This window comes from Molothrus ater, chromosome 2 (assembly GCF_012460135.2).
Source record: "Molothrus ater isolate BHLD 08-10-18 breed brown headed cowbird chromosome 2, BPBGC_Mater_1.1, whole genome shotgun sequence".
In the NCBI taxonomy this organism is placed as follows: Eukaryota; Metazoa; Chordata; class Aves; order Passeriformes; family Icteridae; genus Molothrus; species Molothrus ater.
The window spans coordinates 75,410,870-75,437,769 of NC_050479.2; positions in this window are offsets into that span (position 1 = coordinate 75,410,870).

The following is a 26,900-nucleotide window of genomic DNA, read 5'->3' on the forward strand; positions in this document are numbered from 1 at the left end:
CGGTAAGTCCCTGTAAGCCTTTTCATAAAATGGAATCCAGGGATTTTTCAGGCTCAATTTATCACACAGTAGAGTTTGAAACATCATATCTTTCCCAGTAATTTATTGCTGTGTGACTAATAACTTTTTTTCAATGACAGTGCAAACCCAGCCAAGATAGAAATATCACTGAGTTATGACCATTTGTCTGGGATACAAAACTTCACAAAAATGAGTTGATGCTTTCAGTAGATCACTGTTCTCAGCAAGACCCATTACAATAGACACTAATAACTCAAAGATTATACTGTGCTAGCAAAACTGTATTCCTTAGATAGTCTTCTTATGATTCCACGTCACATACATGCCACACCTGTTCTGTCAATTAGACAGAATAAACAATTTAGGCTTCATGGAAGTGTTATTAAGATGTGGTCTTTCAAACACTGGGGGTTTTTTTGGGAGGCATAATTTTCAAAGATAAGATGCTAAAGCAAATGTTATACTAATTTTTTTTAATGTTGATGTTATTTGCATGCATAGAGGCAGAATTTTTCATGTATTTCTGTGGCCACGCCAATAATTAGATATAATTTCCTTGACTAACTAGGCATGTGACACACTGAATATGTATATTGTATGTGCTTGATGTCTATAGTATTGCAGGTATTGTTACAGGTGGCATTGTGGTTTCACCTGCTAAACATTTGTTGTGCAGTATTCAGTGCTTGTACAGTCCTTCACTGTACAAAACCACTTTATGTTAACTGTAAATACCAACCAGGTTAATTAAACCTGATATGCAGCATACTGAATATCGACTTGCAATACAATCAGTAAACAGCACTTCGATCTAGGAAACATTGGTTTTACTCCTGACTGCTCTGGATTCTGTGGTTCTGGACAATGTCTCTTAATATTTAGTATTCCTGAGTGACATAATTACAGATTTATAACTGCTTACATAGGCCTTAATTTTAAGGGTCAGTGGGTTCAGCTGGCTGCAAGTTCTTCTAAATGCTCCCTGAGATGGAATCATATTGCCCCAAAAACTCATTGTATCCCATTAGAGTTAAAGTAGTCAGTAAGAAAAATTAAATTGCCTAAAGCTCCAAGGAGCAATAGCATAAGCAAAGGGGACTGGTAAACACAGAGGCAGGACACTTAAATATTTAGGGTTTTATCAGTAATTTCATCCTTTAAAGATATATTATTTAATCTAATTTAATAACTTTAGTGCACTTTCTATTATCTCTAGCTTTTTAAAAACTATTTATATTTTTTCTGGAAACTTTTCAGTTTTATAGATGAAAATTGCTTGATATACGTTTTTCTTGTTTTCTTCAAAAAACTAAGAACAGTCACTTTTTCCTTCCTTCAGTCTCACTCAGTAGATAAATCATTTTGCAGAAAACCTGCATGAAATCTAAAGAAGCACTAAGTTGTCCAAAGTGCAGGCATTAATGGCTTCTGCAAAAGAGTTTGACAACTTTTCCCATGTTTCCTACATACAGTTTATTTGTTTATGGCTTATCAGGAAAGTAAGCTTTCTGAAGGTGCTTGAAGTTGTGTTACTGAAGACAGGTAACAGCTGACAGCAAGCAAGCTGACAGATTCTTTGCTTGGAGTGCAAGTGACAGGTTTCAGCTGAATCATGGAGGTATCTGGTTCCAACGTTAGCCTAGAACTCTCCACCTCAGCAAAATGCTTTAGTTTGACCCTCTACTGTGAAGTAGAATGTTTAATTCCATCCAGGAAATTCAGGAATCAAGCCTACATAGGTATTGCCAGAAAATGCTCTAACTGAGGAGCTCTGCTACAAAAAGAAGGCAGCGGCTTGTTCTCCTGTAGAGTGTGCTTTTTACACTCATGTTCCTGGCTGTAGTGGGAAGGAAATCAAGGACAAAGGTGGTTAACTGGATACAGCTGCTTTGGCACTCCCTCTTTGCTTGTTTAGCCATTCCCTGTTTAGTGTACTAAACACAGCCACAAATGTCATCTTTTGACGTCCACCTTTTCCCATTCACTGTCCTCCAGCTTTGTCTCAATTGTATTCTTGAAGCCAGGCAACTACATCTTTGTGCTGTCACCCTGGCTGCCAGGGCAGGAAAGGCCCTTGGGGGCCCTTATGCATACCCATTGTCCATTTGTATTTTCCTCTTTCTCACCGTTAGTTTTTCTGTTCACTGACTGTTTTCAAAACTTGTTTTATGGAAAGGTCAACACCTAAAAAACTATTGTATATACAACACTTGTAGCAGTGATCAAGCAGATCATCAAGCAGATGATGAAGCAGAGAAGAAAGAACCTATTAACATCTCAAGTAAACTGTATGGTGATGCAGGAACTAAAGATGTCATTAGTGCCAGAAAACATAAGAGGGATGAAGTTCCTCCTTTTTCCTCTTTTCCTCGACGTACTAACCATGAGAAAGCTTCACTTGGATCTCACAAAGAGACACACCAAAATCAGGCAGTCATGGGACACAAATCTGCACAAAGCCAAGATTTTTAATTTCCTGTATTCAAAAGACTACTTGAAGCACTCTATTCCTTGAAGCACTCTATTCCTGATAACACTTTCACACAACAGTATCAGAAGCCTCCATCATGTAGGCAAAAGGACTAATTGTCAACAGATAATTTATGGGAAAGGTTTTGATTTGTTCTGCTCACATATTGTCAATTCACAGCCAGATTCCTACTAATGAGATAATTCAGCAGGTATTTTTCACTCTTTAAGGGTGTATAGGATACTCACACATTCACACTAGAAGGGAGTAAACAGTTGTATCGGTTATCCCACACTTAACTGCAGTAGCTCCTTTGGATAGAACAAAATCAATCAATACCACAAGTTTTCACAGGAGGAATAAAAAGTTCCCAAACTTGTAGTGAATAACTTGAAAATGCCTCACTGAATATTTTTACTTTTTCTGTCTTAGGGCTAGTCAAGCAGGATGTTCTGGCATACAGCTGGAAGGATGATGGCCAACACTTGTACTTTTGTGTTCTGGCCCCTGAAAGCAGGTTTTCTAAAAAGACAAATGCATTTTATAGACCCAGAGATTATTAGGGTTATCGGAAAGCAACAAATGTTAAGAAAAGTTGTGGCTTCTATAACAATAATTTCAGTTTTCTAGGGAAGAAAAAGAAGTAGACCCATTACTAAATTTAAGAACAAGATCAAAATGGGATTTTTGACAACAAAAGTTGAAAGAAGGTTATCTAGCTCCCACAGCAAATATAAAAAAAAGAAACCCAGAAAGAAAAAAAGAAGAAAGAAGACATAAGAAGCCACCATATGAAATACCAGAGAGGAAAAAAGGTAGCATTTCAGTTTGTTGCAGGCATAGAATCATAGTATCATAGAATGGTTTGGCATGGAAGGGACCCTTGATATCATCTTGTTCCAACCCTGTTGCCATGGGCAGGGAACCTTCCACAAGACAAGGTTACTCAGAGCCTCATCCAGCCTTGAACACTGCAGGGATGGAAAGTACACAAAATCTTTTTATCTATAGATTTTATTTTTTTGAGTACAGATGTATATTAGAAGATGAACAGAGAGGACACTAAGAAAATAGGAGCTGTCTAAAAGTCATGCAGCTATCACTTAATGTCCAGGAGCTTGATTAGACCTCTTCTTTTTAGGTTGGCCAGATGAATGAACTAACGAAAGGCAAAACTGAAGCAACAGATATACTTAATGTATACCATAACAAGCTTGCTTACAAATAAACTAAAAATTTACTTTCAGCCTTGAGTGGTGGAAAGCAAAAATTTATTAAAGAATGATGCTTCATCATTGCCTTGCTTTATTCATGAGTGAGTGTAGGAATTACATACTCTGCCTTAAATTCACATGGAATATTTTCATTTTATTTTCTCAGCCATGAAAATAAATATTTATTGAAAAGCAATATAATGTTTCATTTTACTACTTAGGATTTTTTCACGTCTATGCAATAATTGATACCATGTAGAAACTCATCAGTGTACCCCTTCTAAGAAAGGAAACAAGGCCTTAAAACTCACTATATTGAATTTTCTAAAAGACACGAGTGTGGCAGGCTGATTTTTCATTAAAGTGGAGTAGTATAAAAAACTAAGGAATTACTCATCCTACTGAGGTACTGCCCGTGCAGTGCAACAATCTCCTACCGTGCTTTGTTTAAAGATGCATCTTTGCAAAGGCTTCCAAAACATTCAAAATACAACTCCTTTTTCAATCATTTCAATTCCAAATATTCAAAATACAAATCCTTTTTCAATCATTCCAATTTCAGTAGGATCTGCAGTGCTCCTTTTTGTTCCAAAGTCAGAGGAGAACATGGTTCTGCCTACCAGAAATCTACAAAAGTCAATAAGACAAGATTCCTCGGATGCTGAATTACATTGCACTGGTGAAGTTATTACTCTTACTGTGAAGGACCAGGCAGACTCATTAGAGCATAATGTAATGATCCTTCATGATGCTCATGCAGGGGGATGAGGAAAGCCATTTGCTTGCTTGTTGGTGTGCTACTCTCAGAGGTCAGAGGCCAGCTGTTCTTGTGCCCATCTGAAACATTCTAGATGTTGGCTCAGACTGTGAAGCCAGCCAGTCCAAGCAGCTCAACCCAAGAGTGCTTAGCACCAGCCCTCTCTATTTACCCAGGAGCAAAGCACTTGGAATACCACCAGACCAGGCCATTGAAAGAACAAACAATTGAGCAGTACAGAGGATCAAGGTCCCAGTGCTTCAAATAATTCCTGGCTTGCTTGTTTAGTCCTTGAGTTACCTTGACAGACACACTGCCACAATACTCTGCTCTCTCTGTGCCTATAACCTCCTACAATGAAAAATTGAGAGATCATAAAGCACACTGATTATGAGCAGAGGCTGGAAACACAGGAGTCACACTTTTTTTCAACATGCATTCTGAGAACCACCAGTTGGTGAAACCAGCAAGAACAGATATATGATAAAGTACTACTCCTTAATGATGGGTTACTATTTAAAAAAAATGTTTGTTTTTTTTTCCCCAAGGCTTCTTCTAAAGGAGTTAAGCCTACCATACTGCCTGGAAGAAAAGACTGCAGTTTTACTAGCCTTTGACAACTAAGTGGCCTACTGAGAGGATGGAAATAATAGAGAGGAACCTGGTTTCCATATCTCTTTTATCAATTTACAGACACTATAAATTTCAATTTGCAGCCACAGCTGCAGAATAACAAGATGCCTGTTTTCTGTATCAGGAATCCTTCACCCATAAATTGTTCCAAAGCTACACTCAGTAAACACAAAATGAAAGGAAAGGTGCAACAAGAGGATTTCATACTCATGAATTTAATGTGAAAAGTTTCAACCCCATTGCATTTATGCTCCGGTTTGGGGGCCCCAAAGTAAAGCTCTGCCAAGGAAAGAGCCCTCACCTCAACATTTCTGGGAAAGCTCAGCTCCTTCTTGAGATCATCTGTACAACACTGAGGTCATTTGAGCCCTCCATCTAAAATAACATATGAATAAAAGTACTACAGTAACTCATAAGGGCAGCAGAAAGAAAAGGCCCTCTGAAGCATCCCGATCCTATGGGATCATCTAGAGAAAGGAGGAGAATAAATTTTGGATTCTTTTGTCAAAAAACTAGAAGGGAGTGAAACTGGGGTTTCTTTTTTGGTTTTTGGGGTTTTTTTTCTTTTTTTGAGAGTTTGTTGTTTTTGTTTTTGTTTTGGTTTGTTTTTTTTTTAACAAAGCATAAAGCTTTTTCCAACTTTTTAGGGAAACAAAGCAAAGAAAAAGTTTTTTCAATGCCACAGCTAGGCAAGCTCAAACTTGGTTAAAAGGTCAACCCATGTAAAAATTAACTGAGTCCTTTCTCTAGTACAGTTTCACAGTGAAACAAATCATGCAAGGAGTGACCTCACTGAAAACCACATATTTGGTTGAATATATAACATTTGAACATTCACTTTTAAATATCTTCTTACTTCTTTTCATCTTTCCTTTTATTTTTAGGGGGGAGAGGGGGGCAAAAACATTAGAGCTGCCAATGGCTTACTGAAGAAAAGATTCAGGTGCACTCAGCTGAATTTGTAGAAAAGCAATCCCCTTATGGGCATCACAGAATGACTGAAAACTACCACTGGTCTTATAGCTCAAATGCAGCTTCTCAGCATGTCTTTCTCCCTGTGCATACTAATGTCAGAGACCAATTTTTTTCATGCCAGAAGCCCATAACTCACCCAACAGCTATTTTCAAATTTTCTGCATGGGGTGAAGAAAGGGGCATTGAAAACATGAATTAATCATTGGAGGGGAAAGAAAAACAAACAAAAAATGGAAGGGAGGTTTTATTTAGTTTTAGGCTGAACAATAAGTGTTTGGGTTAAATTATTTCTGAATATTCCTAAATATGTTACAATTAGCATCTTAGACAGTTTTAATTTTATGTGCTGTGCCACTGATTAGGTATAACTTCACTGAAATAAAACAGATCTTGTCATTCTCAAAGGAAATTTTCCAATGTTTCCAGCCTATTTGATGTTCAAGTTTATTTTGTCATTCAGTATAGGACGACCTTGGCTACCAGTTAACAGGGGACCTTGTCTACTTAATAGAGCTGACAAAAGGCACATAAAAGACAGTGGAATATACATAATACTTACGAACTATGACTAAATCCCACAGGGCACAACTTTAAGAAAGAACATTTGTGTTCTGTAATCTTTCATTATGACTGGGGGGTTTTATTTCTCTGATAGTGTCACAAAAAACTGGCATGCAAAGCCTCAGTCTCCATGAAGTGTATAGATCTAAATGAAATTTCCTTATACACTGAAATTACAAGCTAGGGAAAAAATGGACAAAACAGCCAACTAACAAAATGGAAATTTAAAAAGCTAGACAAGCTAAGAAAATGAAAAATGCAACTCTTGGCAGTATTTGAGAGAAGTCACCTAGGAAGATGGTGAGGAAAATAGACTAGCAGAAGAAACTTGGCTGCACCACAATTCTGTCCTTGCAAAGGCAGATATCACTTCTCAGTTCCATCATAATAAATGGCACAGCACATAACTAGATAAATGTGGTTTATACATATAAAAAATTATTCAACAACAGGGAAAATAATCTGCTTTGTGCAAGGAAGGTTTAAAGGATTTCTCTTCCCATTACTTCACATTATTTGTCCTATGTGAAGAAGTGCACCTGGGTATTCCATAGACTACATTTATGAAGGGAAAATAAAACTTTTGGATGTAAGCCCAAATAAAGAAGGAAAAAAAGAAGGTACAGCTGGCAGTATGTGACCTGGTTTCTGAGTGTAGAATGGGGGATAATAACTCAGAGACACCAGAGTCTTCAAAACCCACATTGTTATAGCTGAAGATATGATTTCTGATAATTCAAATTTTGTTATATCTTCTCTGTGTCCAGGGAGATCCAAAGGAGGCCCACTGTGATATTTTATAACCTGAAAGGTAGGTGCAATCTCCAGAGGTGGTGATGGCAGTATCTGACATAAAAGTTGCAGAAGCTTGTTTTCCAAAAACTGTGCATAATTCAACCAACTATTTTCCTGCACTCTGTTTTCTAGATGGAAGATTTTTTAAGCTTCAGACAGAAAGAGAACAAAAGTGTTTATTACATCTGAGAGAGATAAATCATTTTCTACCAGATGAAGTTTAGACTTGCGTGCATGTATTGCCCAAAAATTAAAGTGGGAAAATACAAATTATTTAAGCTGCAATACAACCAATATAATTTATTTCCCTTCCCTAAGAGTTATTGTCAATACTACAGAAACTTGAAGCAGGCAGAAATGAAATTAATTTTAACAATGATTCTATGGCTCAAGCGAGTGAGCTATCTCATTATTATAGGCCCAAACTCTCCTCTTTTTAAGCAGAGTTTAAATTTTTTGAATTCTACTTCCAGTTCCATGAAGGCTGATGCATACATAAAACTTAAATAGTTGAACAATTACTTGCATATCTAAAGCCTAAAATGTAGCCTAAGTGAAGTTTAACATTACACTCAAAAGGACATTGCAGTCAACATCTTTAAAATGCCTGTTTTCAACAATCTAGACGTTGATAGTGTTTAAGACCCTCTTGTACAGCAAAAAGGGGCATTTTCCATGAGAAGCAGAGATTTTTAAAAACGCCCTTTAAAAAAATTCATTCCTATGCAATCTTTGTTTTTTTAGTATGTTTGGCTATGCACATGAAAACATGCAACTTATTTTTTTCCAGCATGCTCTTCAAGATTGCACAGTTACAGGTTTAACTTCCTCTCTTAGACCAAGACAAATTGCTCTATCATTACTATTTCATTTTTATAGTCATTACAACCTAAAATTTTGTCTCAGCAGTGTGGCTTTTTATTAGCCTTTTGAAAACACTGGGTCAGAAAATTCAAACTATAAAGCAGCCATTACTTGGTTATTGATGCTAACCCTTTGATAGGTCTGAGGAAGTCAGGTACATTGCATCTGGGCCTTTGAACATTTTTTTCCTTTTCATTTCAGCAAGCATTAACATCAGAGACATCAAGCTAATCCTTTCAGCTTCTAATCAGTGTTGTGGACACTTTTATTTCAGCAACTGAGCCTCTCTTCAGCTGCTGAGAATTTCAGATTGAAATGTTAATGATTCTAAAAATGTCACTGAGATGACATAATGCCCCTTTCTGCTGCCTACTGTTTTGTAGGAAAACAAAGTTTTTGGAAGTAGCACTTATTGGTGCAGGAGAAGTACAACCCTACTGCAACCATCCTACATGTGTAAACTGACTTTTTAGAAAAGACAGTATCCTAAGGTACCACTGTTAGTAGTCAGCATAGATCTGTCTGCTCTGGTCAGTGCCCTCTTTACTCATCCTGCAGGAACTGTGTGCACTTTCTGGTATTCAATTGTTTCACTAACCATGTCCTCTCTGGTGAGCTTCCCTGATAATCTCAGTGATATTCCCTGAGAATCTCAGACCTCAAAAAGAGACTTTTCCTATGGTGTTATTTTTACCTCCTATAGAAGATACCTGTGTTGTCCACCAGAGAGATGCCACAGAGAAGTCAGAGTGAATGAAAGAGTTATTTTCTGACTGAACATGTTGAATGTTAGCATTTTTTCTTAAATTATCAAGCTTGGCTCTGCTTTCTGTTCTTCTCTTGTGACCAAACAGCACGAAATAAAAGTGAAGAGAGTGCTTTTAATTTCTTTCTGAGCAACATGGAGCTCAAAAAGAATGGATTACACTCTAAACCCCCAGGAAAAGAAAGGAAAAAAACAAAAACAAATTAAAAAGAAACACAAAAACAAAACAAAACCAAACCCAAAAATTCCTTTGGTATAAGCCAGGATTTTCATATAAGGCCCAAAGTACCAGATCTCAAAATCCAAAGAGAATATTAAAGCTTAATATGATTAACACCCCCAATAATTTACAAAAATCACAAGACTTAGCAATACTAAAAAATTTAAAACTTTTGTCCATTATAGAAGTGCACTAAAGAGCTTAAAAAGTTTTCTTATTTTTGCAGGGGAATAATCTCTTGCTCCTCTACCTGCAAGAAAACTTTGATTCAGAGTGAAGGGAGAGACAGCTACTGATGCTTGCCAACAAAATGAGGCAGAGAAATTACTCATTTTTCCTTCTCATAAAGGCACAGACACTGCTAGAAAGAATATCAAAATAATAATTGTTCAAGATTTCTAAGACCATTAACAAATTTCAAATTGTTACTGTATTCAAATATTGGTCAAATCTTTTTTGCTTACTAGTTCTTTTCTTATAACAACTCCAGAATACTTCAGTACAGGTGGAATATTTTGACCAACCTGGCTGAAAGTATACATGAAAAACACTTAATGCAGAATTATGGAACCCAGAAACCATTATAAACCCAGGATTTTCATCTCTAATCTGTGCTGCTAAATACTTTTTAAAAGGCTTTATTAATAATGTCTGCAGTCAAAATCAGCAGCAAATCATTTTTTACAATTCTAATACAAATTAATTGGTGTAACATCTGCAAAGTCTTATCAACACTGTCTTGCTAAGACTGAGCACCGATAAGCAACTCCACTGTCCCTCCATCACACTTTTTTATACAGAATCAATGTTTAGAAAAAGGAGTGGAGTTAGTGATTGTTATCTGCCATATTACAGGCTATTTTGATATATCATGATAGGTCAAGCTCTTAAAATAGACATCGTGCTTCAGAGTTTAGAAACTTGTAAATTTTATGACAGCTTTAATTGATACACTTCTAAAGAATCAAGTCCCCTTCATATCACTGATTTTATTAAATGAACAGGTGGGACTCTAACTCATTTTTCTGGAAGGGAAAGTCAGGTACATTTCTACTAAAAGAAGTAGGCACTGGTGTTTCATTCCCTTCCACTCTGCACTGTATATGGCCTACAGCAGAAACTGTCTTCATTTTGCCTGCATCTTTCTAGATTGGTGGTGGTGACCAAATTTGGATTTTCTCATAATTTATGTACAAAGACTTCACAGTTCTCAACAAAATAGTAATTTATATTTCCAAGCCTTTCTTGCAGTAATTGCAAAGGAATATGGGTGCACAACTGACAGAATTATGTTGATTCTTTCTAGTAACATTTTTCATTCGTAAAAGTGTATTTTGGTTTTATTCACAAGTTCCTCTCTAAGTAGGGGCAGGCCTGGTTTCACAAACCTTCTTGGCAAAACATAATACACACAGACTAGATCTTTCTGTATTCATGTTTGAATTTTCTTGAATTGTCACTATTCTAACCTAAAGACAGATCCTATATTTTTCCCAAGATGGATAATGTTGGATAGCTTTTTTCCTGCCATTTTAAAATGCACCTTGGTCCTCTGTTCATGTAACAGTCTATTTCAATTAGGTAAATATGTGCATATAATGACCAGCTTTGTCTTCAAAGCATTTTGAAAATATTCCAGCCTTTTATAGCATTAGCCTTTTCTTGATTAATTTGGAATTCCAGTATTAACATCTGGTTTATTCTTTTTGAAATAAGGAAAAAAATTCCTCAATGATCTCTATTGACTGAAGTTTCCAAAATAATGTTTACTTTCTCATCTTTGCGCTTAAATTGAAAGTCAGTACTAACACAAGCAATAGTTTGCCAATAAATGCAAACTGCTTTGGCCTCTCCTGGGTCCTTCTAAGACAGCTGACTCCTAGAATAAATGACAGTAGCATTTTCAAAGCTGCTAAATTATGCCAGTCCTACTGAAGCAGATACTGTCTGGCATGAAGGATCCTAAGACTGGTGAATCTGAACAGACAGGAGTAACTGAGTGAGCAGAATTCACTGTTAAAACTGTGATAAAGAGCTTAAGATAAAAGGAGAGATTTATATTGAAATAGCAGCTTACAGTAGCAGATCAGTTTAATTTACTCTACCATGTAGTAAGCAAAAAGCGTGTAAAAGGTGGGTAGACAGATTTGACTTGTGGATCGATATTCTGTTGATCTCTGGCCACAAAACAATTAATCTCTGCAGTGCAGGACAAAAGTAAAGGGGAATTTAATGTCAAATCAGTTAACCACAATCTGAAATTGAAAAAGCAGTATTGATAATGATGTTTAGCACAAGTTCCTCCTATTAAGTGATATCATCCAGTGCATTCATTGTAATGTATTAATTGCACAGTGCGGTCAGCTTGATCTCCTAGGGTAACATCATAGTAATCAATTCCAGCAGTGTCTCCACCATTCTGTTAAGAACTACATTTCCTTAGCTGATTCTGAACTTCTTAGAGAAAAATTTAATTTCATATCTGCCATAAGATCTCTTTATCTACACAGCTTGCATTTTGGAGGGAGCACAAGTCTTTGAAAAATAAACTTAGACACAATACCATCATTATTTTAATATATGAGGAAATTCCATTTGGAGACCAGCTTTATTTGTCAGGTGAGACTTTAAAAGACACAAATAGATTCACTCTTCTTAAAGAAGGAAAAAAAAAAACATGCAGGGACTGACAGCACAGGGGACGACAGTAAAAAAGAGAAAAGAAGAAGAAACAGATAATTAAGCTCTTCCAAGAGCAGGATATTTTTTAAGGAACAGATACAGACAGTGTGCACATTACATTAATAATGGTGAAGGTTAAAAAAAAAAAAACAAACCCACTATGAAATTGTACTAAAATAATAACTGTTTGAAATTACAGGAATATTCCAAAGACTAACATTCTTACTTCTGGGCATCCCCTCAAGTAGTTGAAAACTCATCCCTCATTTTAAAAAGTGAGACCTTGTCAGTTCTCTCCTGATGCTTTGCAGTTTTACCATGAGTTGTTCATGTGAATAGTTAAAACATTTTTTTTTTGTTCCTCATCAGAACCAAGGCTTCTTAGTTTTCCTCATGACACAGGAGTAGCCAAACAGACACACTAACCATGTTGGACTAAGATTTATTTACTTCATTTCAGCCAGCTGCCGGAGCTACCTGATCAAGAAGTAGCGCTGAGGTTCCAGTGCCACCATGGGACACAGCATTGCCCTCCCATAAATCAGATCTCATGGCATCAGCTCAGTGCAAGAGATGCACGTGCTAGAGCCACATCCACTTGGGTGAATTTGGAACAGGGCACCTTCCCTTTGTCACAGCCACTGCTGTAAAACTAAGCCAGGTAACAGCAAGACTCATGTGGTGGGACGCCTCAGTAAATGTCTGCTCTGAAACTAGTCACTCGAGGATCTCCCTGTAAACACATAGAAAATGGGTTTTTTTCTTAAGGTTTGGTTCATCTGATCTATTTTAGCTGTCCGCAAGCTTAATCTCAGAAGCTCCTGTTTCTTTCCAGTGACTACAAAACAAGGTTCAACAGCCACCTTAGGTGTAAGAAACCATAAGAAACATGAATTTGGTCAGATAAATGCATTGCCTCCTCCTTTCACTGGTTCTCCATATATCATCCTGTATCCTACTGCAACTTCTCAAAAAAGCATTCTTCCCTATCATATGCTCTTTTTTTTTTTTTTAAACAACCAATTATTTACCTGCAACCTCTGCTATTAATGATCCTTGAAATGAACAGGATAGAAAAAAACCAATATTTCAGAAAGACTTTTTGCATAAGTTAAATGAATTTGTTTTGAAACTGCTTCAGATACATCAATTATATCAGTCATTAGGGATTAAAGAAACATTCTTAACCCCCAGTAACTTATTGTCTGCATCTATAATCTACCTTGAGGAAGAAACATGAACCAGAGCTACAAATACTTGAAAGTTGTAGTGGAAGACCAACAGACAGGAAAAAAACCAACAAATAACATAAGTACGTAAAGGGGCAGCACTGTCAATTAGAACTAATTTTTCAACAAAAAATCCTTTCAGTGTAAATATTCACACTACAAAGGCATGCTGCCTCACTATAAAAGAGAGTATGTACATGTTTGTAGATTCACTGGGGGAGGTAGAGAAAAAGAATTGTTGATCCTTCATCATGATCTGACACTATTGACTGTACTAAAAATGAATTATGGCATTTTAAGATACTTACTGATATTGGCAAAACTCTTCCTGAATGAATCACTGCACTAGAAATCAGGGAAGAACTATTTAATCAAGATCACTGGTCCAAATGCAGGTAAAACTCAAATGTGTAATTTCTAAACTGAAGCATATTGGTGAACCAAAAAATTAAGTACTCCTGAATGAATTACAACTTAAATTAAAGTAACACTACCGAGTACCTGCAAGACATGAACATTCTTAAGTGCATCTTGTTAGCACGGCAATATCACGACCCTATTCCCACTTCAGAGGCACTTACAGCTCAGCTCTGCAGGGTGCCTTTTTTCCCTAGTTGCCTCAAAATGTCAAAGGAGGTGTCAAACATATAAGTACCTCTTCTAAAGTGCCAAAGGAAATATTACAAGGGTGTCTCTAGAGTCAAACAGTGATATCAGAGAAGTAACCAGGTTAACTCAGACAGCTCTCAGCAGAGAGCAATGCCAAACAAACAATTTTACACCAGCTCCTGGTGTATTGCCAGTGGTGATTAGCTTACCAGTTACAGGTTACAGGTAATGTGGGCTTAAAAACAGCTACACTCATACCTCTGCCAAAGGGGCTTGAGTCAGATGTACACAGGGGATGCCCACAGAAGAAACAGACAAAGCAAGCACTTCAAATTCAAACCCATCTCCAATGCTTAATTTTTAGACTAGATCTCATTGTTTATATTCCAGGTATTTTCCTTTGTTGCCACAATGTGAGCTGGAGACCTCAGAAAACATGAGGATGGTTCAAATATTCAATAAAGTTAAGTGATGGACGTAGACTTGTTTTCTCTGAACTGTGTATCAAACCATTAAACATTTGATGTTACATTCTCTGCTGCTGTAAAGACAAGTAGCTCTACTTAATCCCAGAGAATTGCACCCACTCAGACCTGTAAAACAATCTAACCTCCTTCAGTGATGAGTTTGCCTGCATATCACTCAGGTCAGAAGCACTTGTCTGTGTTTTCTTGGTTTCTACCTTTTAATGGCTGCACTTTGCCCTTTTTGCCAAGAGCGAGCTAGCAAGGGAACTCAGAGCAAGATATTATTTTTGAGTATGAATAATGTTTATGTCCCACCAGTCCAGCAACCATCCCTTTTACACTAATGAGCCGTTAAAATATGTGTTAGAGGATCACTAATCTTTCAGGAGGTTAACATGTAGCTCATCCTATTCTAACACTTTGATCACAGAAGCAGGATTTTGGGAACAGAGCATGTTTTATTAAAAAGAAAAGGAAACACATGGAAAGAGAAATGCATTGTTAAGACTTAGGAGTGCCTGTGTTACTTCAGATATTTATACAGGAATAAAAGCTTTGACTCTGACCCCATTTTTTCCATTGTTTTGTCCTGCAATGACATCAGCCTTCTGACATGATTAAAGTCCTGAAAATGCAGAGTAGTATAAAGTCAAAGATGGGGCAGAGAAGCAAACATTAATAGCAGTGACCCATCATAACAGCACCTCATCAGAGGCATCTGCTGTAAGTCTTCAAGACAATAAGCATGGACCGAGAGAGGCTGGCCCCCTTTGGCACAATGGAGGTCACCAAGAGGCCCCCAAGAATGGGGGTTCACCAAAAGCTCAGGTCACCAAGTGATGCATGGTAGACATAGATAGTGAAGCTGGTACTTAGACTCTGTAACCTGGGTTTTAGCCACCAGGAAGAAAAATATCTCTAGAGCAAACATGAAGCTCAGAGGGCTCATATAGTGCAGCAAGCAGAATGCGTATGTTCTCAGCAATTCTCAATTCTCAGCAGTATGCAGCTCAGAAACCAAATCTTCTGCAGAGATAAAGGTGGAATGTGCCCTTGTTTTCAGCAGGAAAAAGAGGGGTGGTTTGGTCTCCTGCCCTCTCGTGGTGTTAATACTTGTTTGTGCCCTTGGTGGCCTAAGAGACATATTTATCAACAGCCAGTGAAAAAATAGCCTTCAGGTCACAGCATCTCACAGTCACATGCACTAAAACCTCATTTTTCAAATGCAATCATTCCTTCTTCAGTTACATCTCATCCTTTGAGATGGATCTTTATGTTTTAATTCATCTATGAAATTCACTGGAATTATTCACAATATAGAAGAGCGTACAGGGTTCCCAGCTAGGCTGCACATAGTATAGGAAAATTGAAAATCAAATAGGCTTACCAACAGCTCTCTGCTCTCTACAGTAACCTGTCAGCGCCGCTTCTCTGCAGCAAGTGACAGCAACAGGAAATGATGGGATGCTGACTGCTCTCTGCACTGCTGGGATCCAATAATACAGTATTTCCTTTGTGGTACCAGAAGAGCTACCTAGACCTCAGAGATGAATTCTCTAAGGACCTTGCAAAATATTACCAGTGTCTTTCTGAGACATTTGGAAAAACACTGAAAAAATAACTGAGTGATTTCCTGCTGCCTGTAGATGATGCACAATTTGGTGAGCTCTGTAGAATTATGCTAAACAGAAGCATCTGTACATTTCCTGCTACTGCTATTCTAGGTTGGCTGTTTCACTGTAGCAATGTAACAAAACACATACCAAATAGGAAAACTGACTGTGGCTCTTATGGAGATTGCTTTATTTTATTTTATATCCTCACAAATTATCACAAATTATTATTAGCAGATCATGGAGTTTTTTTCAGTGGTCCAGTCACTACTCAAAGTTCTTTGTTAGATCATTTCCAATAATCTATTCTGAATGTCAATTAAGAGTGTTCAAAATAGGAAGGGTTTTGGCTGGGTAGTGAACACACTATCTCAGTTCCCAAACAACCCAAATTCAACTCATTGCAGGCACTCATCAGAAAAAACATGGATCTTTAACTCCTCAAAACTTTTATGGCACAGTGTCTTGATTTGAAAGACAGGTGTCTGCTAAGGAAGGCAGGAGGTCCCCTTGGAATGGAAAAACATTAACTCCTTCTGAATTATCATTATAATAATTTTGAAATTAAGGGGCTTTCAGGCAAAGCTATGGGAACAGGAAATTAAGGGGCTTTCAGGCAAAGATATGGGAACAGGAATAACAGTTCTTTACTAGTATGTATAACAAGGCAAACAAGCAACGACAATTACAGCATCAACACCAAACAGAACCGGGAACCCAGAGTCAGCCTTTCCGCTGTGCCACCTCCTCCGTCAGTGCAGTCACGGCCAGAGGGGGCGCTGGTGGCTCCCAGTGGGCGGGGCCAGTGCTGTGATTCCTCCGCAGCTGCAGGGGGTGCTGTGGCGCGGGGGAGAATGTGGTGACAGGGGAAGCAGCTGGCAGGAAGGGATGGAGAAGGGATGGAGAAGAGATGGAGAAGGGATGGAGAAGGGATGGAGAAGGGATGGAGAAGGGATGGAGAAGGGATGGAGAAGGGATGGAGAAGAGGCTTCTTTTACGGCTCTCCAGGGAGCGCCAGGATCGCCCACCCCTCCGGATAGCAAAAGGAGCTGTTGTAGTATGAGAAACAACTGCTCACTTTGAAAAATTAAAAAAGGTTTATTAAACCTTAACAAAAATACAACAAAGGACTACATAAGGAAAAAGCTGCAGCGCTGGGAACTGCCCCTCGTGCATACCACATGGCCAGTTCAGCTTCAAGATGGATGCTCAGTCCTTTATACCCCTGGGGGTTGCATCAGCCAGCCCTGGCCCCTCCCAAAGTCTGTCAGTCAGCTCTTTGCCATTTATTGGTGGAAGCCATTTTCTTGTAACTTGATTGGAGGTCAGGTGTTGCCATGCTGCACCCCCTAAGCACCAAGCTTTTCCCATTCCCAACTTCCCCATGCAAGGGGCACATGTGCAGCCTTCTTCTTACCTGTCCTAGACAACACTGGCTGTCTGATGGTCACAATACAGGGAGGGGGGAAAGGAACTATGGGGAGAACAGAGGACAACTAAACTACAATAACATAACTATACATCACTACAGCTTTTCTTAATATTCACACAATAGTTATCTTTTAATTGCGAGAGCCAATCATCTCATTATCTGTCTGTCATAACAGCAGGAAACCTCCAGAGAAGCAAGCTGGAATGGCAGGCAGAGGGTGAAAAGCTGCAGTGCAGCACAAACCCAGAGCAATGGCAGAGGTATGGTGCGGGTTGGGCAGTAGCAGTCCAGCCCTGGGATGCAGTAAAAGGCTCCTTGGGCTTTTCTCACCAGCGCTGGCAGTCCCCGGCAGCAGAGCAGCAAAAGAAGCCAAGCAGGCATGCTCAGTCACAGTGTCAAAGCAAAAAACAACAACAAAAAACCCCAAACCAATAACAACCAAAAAAATCCACCCCCCCCCCCCACACACACACACGCAAAAAAAAAAAAATCAAAAAGAAGCAGGCAAAACCCCATAGAAACAGCAGGATCCCTGGTCAGAAATATTGGCCAGGAGTGTTCAGTCTAACCACCCACTGGAAGAGAGCAGACTGCCTCTTGCCTCACCCCTAGCTCTCCCCAGAAATCCCAGCTCAGCTTCCTTTTGTTGTGACAGCCCCGGAGCCAGGGAGGATGGGGAGTGAGGCAGGGACAGCTGCCACCTCTGAGCATACAACCAAGCAAAACAGATCAAAAACCCCCAAAAATGGGATGGGATAATAAACAATCCCCAAGACACATAGCCTGATTTATGCATAAGAAAACCAAATCTCTTTATGTTGCAGAATAGAGAGAAAAAAGCATCAGTTCAAAAGCCACTCTATGCACTTCCCATATGGATATGGCAGTGAACAGCATGGTAGAAAGAAACCTCTGTTCTGCTGTCTCTTGGTTTCTACAAGTAAGGAGAGGCAGAACACAAGAACAGCAAATAGATCAAAAGTCCCAGAAACTCACAAAGGATGAGTAGAATTAGCTCAGAGGAAAAAAGAAACAAGAGGTATTCTAATAATGCCATGCAACCAAGGAGGGTGAAGATGGGGCGGATTACACTTTCTCATTCGTAAACAAACCTGTGTAGACCAAGTCTTTCCTTGTTGTGTTCAGTGTCACCTGAGAGAACAAACCAGGGCTTCAGAAGGCCCTTTTGGTCCATGTGCAGGACGTAACAACAGCACCCTGCTTTTGCCTCTTCTTCCAAGGGAAACCATGTCATTGTTTCTGCAAATGCTCTAGCAAAGGGCTATGGAATTAATGCACATTAATGTCCAGACAAGGCCCTGTCCAGTAGTTGCCTAGTTCCTCTGGTTGCATTATATTGCTGTTAAACAGCTCTAGTGAATCTTTGAGAGCTGGCCAAAATAATAAAAAGAATTTTTAAAAAGCACCAATAAAATAAACCCTCAACTATGAGCAGGTGACAAGGATATTTCTTAATATATTTATTTTATAAGAGATAAACAAGACTACTTTGTAGGCAGAAACACCTTCTGTTTCTATTTCTTCAGAAATATTTTCTACAAAGCAAGCAGGAGTTTCAGCCATTTCTTATCAGAAACTGAAGCTGACTAAATTATTCAAAGAATATCTGTTTTAAAAATACCCTACATCATATTGTATATTTCAGTGAAAAAATATTTTAAAAATCACTTGCAACTGGACACATACAACTCTTTGTACGTGTCTCCTTAAATCTAAGGAGACACGTACAAAGAGAGGTAACTGGCTGTGGTTTAATACTGTAGCTAATTTTGTCAAACTAATTTTGACACACATTCTACTAGTTATTGAGTTACAGCTTCTTCAGTATATTTGTTGAAAATAATCACATGATTATTCAAATTCACTCTGGCATTACTGTTGAAAGACTGTGAACTTCAGTATGACTGAATGATAAACAATGATAAATTATTAAACTATTTTCTCCCTATTACATAAATGTTCAGATGCTATTCTTACTCCTAGACTTCAAAAATTTTAGGAAAAGTAAGCCAAAAAACCTTTATAAGTGGAGTTTGGAGAAGGAGGGGAGAGGGGTGGTGGGAAAGGTATCCTAAATGTAATCTGTCTAGCATATCTAGAATACAGACAAAGGCAGTGAGCTGGCAGCAGTTTACAGTGCAACTCCATAAACAGTTGGCATGTAGATGGCATAACAGTACCACTAGTCAAGTCTAAATCTATATGTACTATGTTCAGACTGCAGCTAAGAAACTTTAACTATCAAAACTACAATGGAACAATGAGTAGCTTTTACTGAAATATAAGCATCAAAACCCTCTTTCTCCCCATGAAAAAACAAATCCTGATCCTTACGTTACATTTTATATGGTTTAGAATGCCTATAGTTGTTTTTTTGTGTTTCCAACAAATACAATAAAGACAACTCAGGGCTGTTTTAAGCACATACACCTCAATTTACTAACCCACCTCACTTATTGGGACTATTGCAGAAGAGGCTGGATCTGTATTTGATATATTGGCAGAAAATACTCCAGTTTACAAAAAGCCATTAGCTGTTTATCAGAATCATGTGACAAGCAGACTTGAGAGGCATGCAGTAAATGAGCAGTTGTTACATGTGAATTAAGTAAAGCCAAAACAAGATGCATGATCCTCAATTCTAACCTTTTCTATAGTTCTTCCTATGATTCTGCTTCCCCTTATTTACCTGAAATAAAGTGTACAGACTTTCAATATCCAAAAATATTAAGAACTCCTCATGGAAGCCACTCACCAGTTTTTTGGTCAGAAAAAAAGTTTAAAACAAAATTGTCTTTCCCTCACAGCCTTTGGCTTTTACCTCTTCCCTGCACCACTGATACACGTTAAAGGTGTCTCCCTGTCACTGCTTCAAAATCATGAGTAACTTTCAGTCACCACCTGCTTAGCTCTTGCAACCTGACTGAAATTGTAATTTAACAGTAGGCAGAGGTGTTGGGTGTTACTGAAGAACAAGGCACTGGGAGGCAGGCAGACATTCAAAGCTCTGGCCACACAAACCGTCAGGTATTTCTGAGAAGAGGATCTCTGAAACCCTCAAGCTGTGACCCCCAGGCTGTGCCTTCAGCAACCAACAGGCTGTGTTCATCCTGGGGTTCCTTCCTGTAGACCCCTGGATTTTGCTGAAGAACAACCATCCAAGTTTCAAGGTGTGATTACTCACTGGCTCGCTATCAGAAACAGTAAAAGATAAATGTGGCTTTGGGCAACGCTGCTACTTGGAAGTATGTATTTTTTCAAATTTTCCTGCTTTGCATGGAAAAGATACCAACAAGGTATCTGAAGAGAAAACAGCAACTCTACTGGACTACAGAGAAACTTCCAAAATGCTATTCAGAGTCTGAACCCATCTATTTTCAAATTCATGATGTTCATACCTTCTTCAGTAATAAATATTCTCTTAGTTCTCTAATATTCCTCCTAAAACACCTTTAAGTTATACTGGTTTTAAGTCTGGACATTCCAGGTACTTCATCTTACTGTAATTCTTACTTCTATACTTTTTTTTTTAAATAGTAACTATTTTCTTAAAATGCACTGAGAACAGATGTTTCTAGTTTAAAAATTCAGCTAGTAACTGCATTTGGTAGGAGGAGGGAAGTGGAGGAAAGACAAACCTAAAGGCATATGGAAGGGAAGGGATAATTTGTGTAGCAATCTTAAATAGCACTTACATGTTTTCAGACTTCTAGTGTTGACATGTTAACAAATGTTAATGGGTTCAATTGCAGACAGTTTTTTGAATTCTTTTTGTGTTTTTAAGGGGATTGTCTATGTCAGGCAGAGTGAGTGTAGTCTGAAATATGTCTGAGAAAAACTAGCAGCACCATTAAATTCAGTCTGAGATGCATTTAAAGAAATTAAGTAAGGGTATTTGATGCTATTCTGTATGGCTAGCAGTATTTTGATAACACAGCTTGTCTTTTCATAAGATGTATCATGAACTCTTAGCTGGCAAATACAGTCAAAGTCTCTTGCAGTCACTGAGGCAGGCAGATTCAAGATATATATCACAGCTTTCCTCAACACAGCCCAGGAACAAGGTGTTGGACACATGCAGCTGACTGTGGACATGGAAAAAACTTCCTTTAACCAAGGTAAAAGGAAAATTTATCATACTGTGTAATAGTTACTTAGTAAGAATTCATAGTAAGAAAGCAGCAGTCACTACATGAACAGCACATAAAAAGCTTGACACGAAGCCAATTAAGAAGTAATATGAAAATTTCTGCTGTCATAAACAAGTTTCAGATCTCACCTAAAGTGTTTTTGAAATTCTTGATAAGACTCATCCCTGAAATTCTAACATAAAGAGAACGACTGTAGATTTTATAAACATATATAAAAAATCATAAGCTCTTCAATTTTTTTGCCAAAATTTATGATTACTCTGTTGTAAAAATTACAGTGTTCCCTTTCTAAAGTGCTTGTAAAAAACCAGAAATTCTGTCAAAGTCTTCTGTAGACATCTTCCAAAGAAAGACACCATTAAAATAAACTGCAGCTATACTGGTGAGACTCACTAGAAGCAGTCATTCTCCATACTAATATGATTCCTGAACTCCTCAAAGGTCATCAATAAAGAGACATATAATGACATAATTCACAAAGGGAAGTCATCCTGTCCCTGGGCACAATTATTTCTACCTAAATCACTCCTGACATATGTTTATTTACCCTAATCCTAAAAATCCTAGTTATGCAGATTTCACAGAATCCCCAAACAATCTATTTCGGTGTTCAGGCTCCTTCACAATTATAATAATTTTCTTTCTCCTATACTAATCCTCCCATGTTCCTCTTTCTCCCATTTATTTTCTTCTACACTAGCCTACTGTGACCATTTATTTCCAAGTGTTTGCTTCAATATGTGCCACGTTTAGGAGAACAACATTGACCCTCTGATTTAACTACTCTTAACTAAAGGAACACACCTCATGGTGGTTTCTTTTTTTTTCTTAATGTACATGTCTAAATAATAAATGAACACAGGATGGTGAAAATAATTACATTATTAGGTTTATTGGATTAATTAGCATAAAATACATATAATGTGTGTCTTACTTATAACTTGTAGAAAAATCCATCATCAACAAATATTTAAAAATGCATTTGAAGAATATCCTTTCAGGAAAGTGAATGAAATGCTGCAATTTCAATGAGGATCAAGTGGGCAAGCTTTAGTCCATTTCCCTGCTCTTCATGTCATCCCATTGGCTTTTATTGTTTTCACTTCATTTCAGTATTTTTTCTGTCTATCGGTGATATTTTATTTCTTCAGTTTTTTTCTCTGTCTCTTTGTTTGGATTTCTTCCCCGACTTTTGGATTTCAGTGGGGATCATTTTGGCAAGTTTTAGTCCTTTTCTCTGCACTTCATTTCATCTCACTGCAATTGCTTTTCGTCTCTGCATTTCAAATTTTCTGGTGTTATTCATGGATTTTTTTTTTATCATATCTCCTGTCATGGGTTTCCAGAGTGTCTGTTCCCCTTTTTTCTGCGATTTCAAGATTTTATTCCCTTTCCTGAAAGGAAGAATTTCCTTTCTCTTCAATCACTAATTTTTTTTCTTTTTTTTTTTTTTTTTTTTTAATTTTTGTGGGATCTCATTTCTTCAGATTCTTCTTTGTCTCTTTGTTTGCATTTCTTCAAGTTTTGGTCCTTTTCAGTGCATGTCATTTCATCTCAGTACATTTGGTCATAACCACTGCATTTCAAATTTCCTGGGTTTTTTTCAATTGCATTTTAATTTGGTCATATCTCCTTACCAGAGTGTTTGTTTTCCTTGGTTCTCTGATTTCAGGATTTATTTTCTTTTCCTGATAGGAATTATTTTATCATTTCTGTTATTTTCATCGGTACTTCAGGCACATTGCAGAGCTGTTAACATGTTAAAGTGAAGTATTTGCTCATGGCCCTAAGATTTTCTTTCTGTGTGGCTTAGGATCAGTATATACCACATCTGGTCCTGTCCTTTTTTGTACCTGGAGTTGTAAAAGGCAGAACAGGCAATATTGCATTTGTACTTACTGGCCTTAGTCAACTCATTCCCATGGCTCTACAAGTCTCTCCATACCTTGGTGTCTGTGTCGTAAGAGAAGGTAGAGAACCTGTGGCTGTGTGGCTAAGGACTTAGGGCCAGAGCCTTGTGTGAGCCTCTGGCTCTGGAGAAGGAGGGGCAGCTGCCATCTGTCACACCATGGGCAACCCCTGCATGCTGTATGGGCTCAGCCAGCCTGCCCTCCCCTCCATGCCCCTCTTCACCTCCCCTTCTGGGCCAGCACTCACACAGCCTTTGCTACACTCATCCTGAGCCCCTCTGTCATAGCAACAACCAGCGTTCTCCCTGGTGCCACCATGTCAATTTAGGGAGCCACAGCCAGAGGGAATGCCCAGGCCTTTGGCTGCCTGGAGAAAATGGGCTGTCACTCTTCAGCCTTGTTAAATGTTGTGAGATGGATATGCCCCAGAGCTCAGGCCCATGGGGAAATTGTGGTATTTTCTGGGTTCCCCAGATGGAGAAGCAATTGAGAGTCTGACTCCATTTTCTTAGAAAGCTAATTTATTATTTTATGATCTATATTATATTGAAGAATACTATACTAAAGCTGTACTAAAGAATAGAGAAGGGATACAGACAAAAGGCTAAAAGATACTAATGAAAAACTCATGTCTCTCTCCAGAGCCTCAACACAGCTGGGCCATAATTGGTCATAAAGTTAAAACAACTCACATGAAACCAATGAAACAATGACCAGTTGGTAAACAATGTCCAAACCACATTCCAAAGCAGAAAAACACAGGAGAAGCGAATCAGATAATTATTGTTTTCATTTTTCTCTGAGGCTTCTCAGCTTCCCAGGAGAAGAAATCCTGGGCGAAGGATTTTTCAGAAAAGATAATGGTGATAGAAAATGGCCAACATGGTGAGCTGCTGTCACTTCTGTCTCTGTGGACAGCCTCTTGGGCCAGTGCTGTGGTCACCTCACAGTAGTTTAGCCCCAGCAGTCACCCTTTATTCTCTAAATAGAGTGTTTTATCTCACAAGTCAATTATATGAATGGGTGTTCAATAATTTATTACAGAATATATTTTATAATATTTTAGTAAATATTTTAGTATATATTTTAGTAAATACTGAAAACAGAATGACTACCATGTTGGCTGTCACTGCACAGGATGAATTGTACTCAGCTGGAGAATAATGACAAAGCGCTACTCCGTTCACAGTCCTATAAGTTGTTTCTTGGTGAGGTACTTTTGTCCTGATCCAAAGCTAAGTGCACATTGTTTCGTCTTTGTTCTACCTTTGATTATTGTCAAAATTATACAGATTTACAGACTTTTTAACTGCCTTCCAAGGTAAATCAGCACTAATTTTATTCACAGGGATATAAAAGAGCTTTAGGAACAGAAAGTTGAAAGTATCTGCCAATTTGAGATGCCCAGCCTCAAAATCTGGTTTTGCAGGTCTCCTAGCACAATATTTATCATTCATCTCATACTGACTTTGTTTTTGTAACATCTGTGTACCACCAAAATCCCTATGGATTGGTATTTGTCTCCTTTGACCACAGGAAAATACACTACTGACATATATAGAGATGTCTGTCTCTTTAGGTACATAGACAATTGAGTCAATGGAGAGGATCAGTACTTCCACAGCAGATGACCCCTTTGATTAAGATGAATAGCAACATTAAATGTTCCTGTTTCTCTCCACTGACTGTAACAAGAGTCTAACACAATCAGTCCTAAGGACAAAGGATGCCCAACCAGCATCACAGACTGGTGGTTGTGGAGAAAGTCCTCTAACTGCATGAACTGTTCTGCTTCCCAAAGCCTTGATTCTGTAGGCCAGTATTTTAAACACACAAGAGGAGGAAGTTCTGGGTGTCACCAGGGCTATTTATGCAGTCTGCACGGGACATTTATTGAATAATACATATAAACAGTAGCATCAAAAGCCTTTTTTCTTCTAATTTATTATTTCTTATTCTACTCCAACATGATTCATGTTATTCTACTCTAACTTGATTCAGTAAAAAATACTTCAGTACTATGTTTATAGCTCCCATGGGTACTTGTGCCATGTAGCAACACCCTTTATTAGGGATAAAATCTGAGCAGGAAGGGAAAATTCAGGACTTTATTATGAACAGATTTCCTCTCTGCATAATACTGAAAAAATATTCTTTCAGCAGCAAGGTGAATGCAAAGTTCAATAAAAATAAGCAATAGATTTCTTCTCAGACTTGCCAAATCTACTGTTCTGCCCTTACCATTCTCTCACCTTAAGAACAAGAGAACCTATTCCAAGTTTTTGAAGCCAAATTTCACACAAAGAGATTTAACAGAAAAGATGTGTGTTATTTTTTTCCTAGTAGCTTCACTCCCAGAAAATTTGACTTTTATTTTCCTATAATCTTTTTCAAACACCACCATTTAGATTACCCAAATTCATGTTTCTTAGATTATCCTACACATGTCAACAAAAAGTGTTTTTCCTCCCAGGTATGCATAGTGTGTCATTCCCCAGGCACCAAGCAACCCAGTACCCCTTCTGCCCTTTGCATGGCACAAAGTAGTATGTTACTGTGTGTGGCACGGGTCTTACCTGTTCCCACCTTTGCAAATCTTGGCAGAGAGGTCCCTGCAGATTCTGCTTCTCTGCTGCTGGCATCCATCCCCTTGCACAAGAACATGAGCCTAGCAGTCATTGTCTGTAATCTCTGTCAAAAGGATGCCTGATCCCAAACAGCTTTGAAGCTAAATACAAGGGACAGTAAGATATGCTGTGTGGGAAATTATATCACTCTGACTTTACAGAAGTCCACTTTTCTACTGTGCCCTATTTGGCTGCAGTTCAACATGGGTCACAAATATTTCTTGTCTTCTCACCCCCCATAGTTTTTCCTTCCCTTCAAGAAAAACACTATTTGGTAGGAAACAGAAAAAGTATGTGAAACCCAAGAGATGTCATAGCCTTCTGACCTGGAGTAAGCCATTTCCCAGCACCTTCAAATCAGATCTTGCCATTTAATTAATACACATCAGTAGAACACAACAGTCCTCTTCACCATTAATTGAAACCAGTTTGTGACCAGTTACTTGCAACTTATTTCAGGCAAGCTTATGAGAGGATGTTGGCAGATATATTTTGGTAGTAGCCCCCAGTATGGAGGACCTGACCCTGCACAGAATACCTGAAGAATCACTCTATATGCCTGAGAACATTGTCCAAACACTCTGACAGGCTGGGTGCTATGACCACTTCCCTGGAAAGCCTGTTCCAGTGCTCAGCTACCCTCTGGGTGAAGAACCTTTTCCCAAAATCCAACTTCTACCTCCTCTGACTCAGCTTCATGCTGTCTCCTCAAGTCCTGTCACCGGTCATGAGAGTGAAGAGATCAGTGCCTATCCCCCCTCTTCTTCCACTCATGAGGAAGCTGTAGACTGCAATGAGGTCTCCCCTCAGTCTTCTCCAGGCTGAACACACCAATTGACCTCAGCTGTTCCTCATAAGGCTTCCCCTCAAGACCCTTCACCAT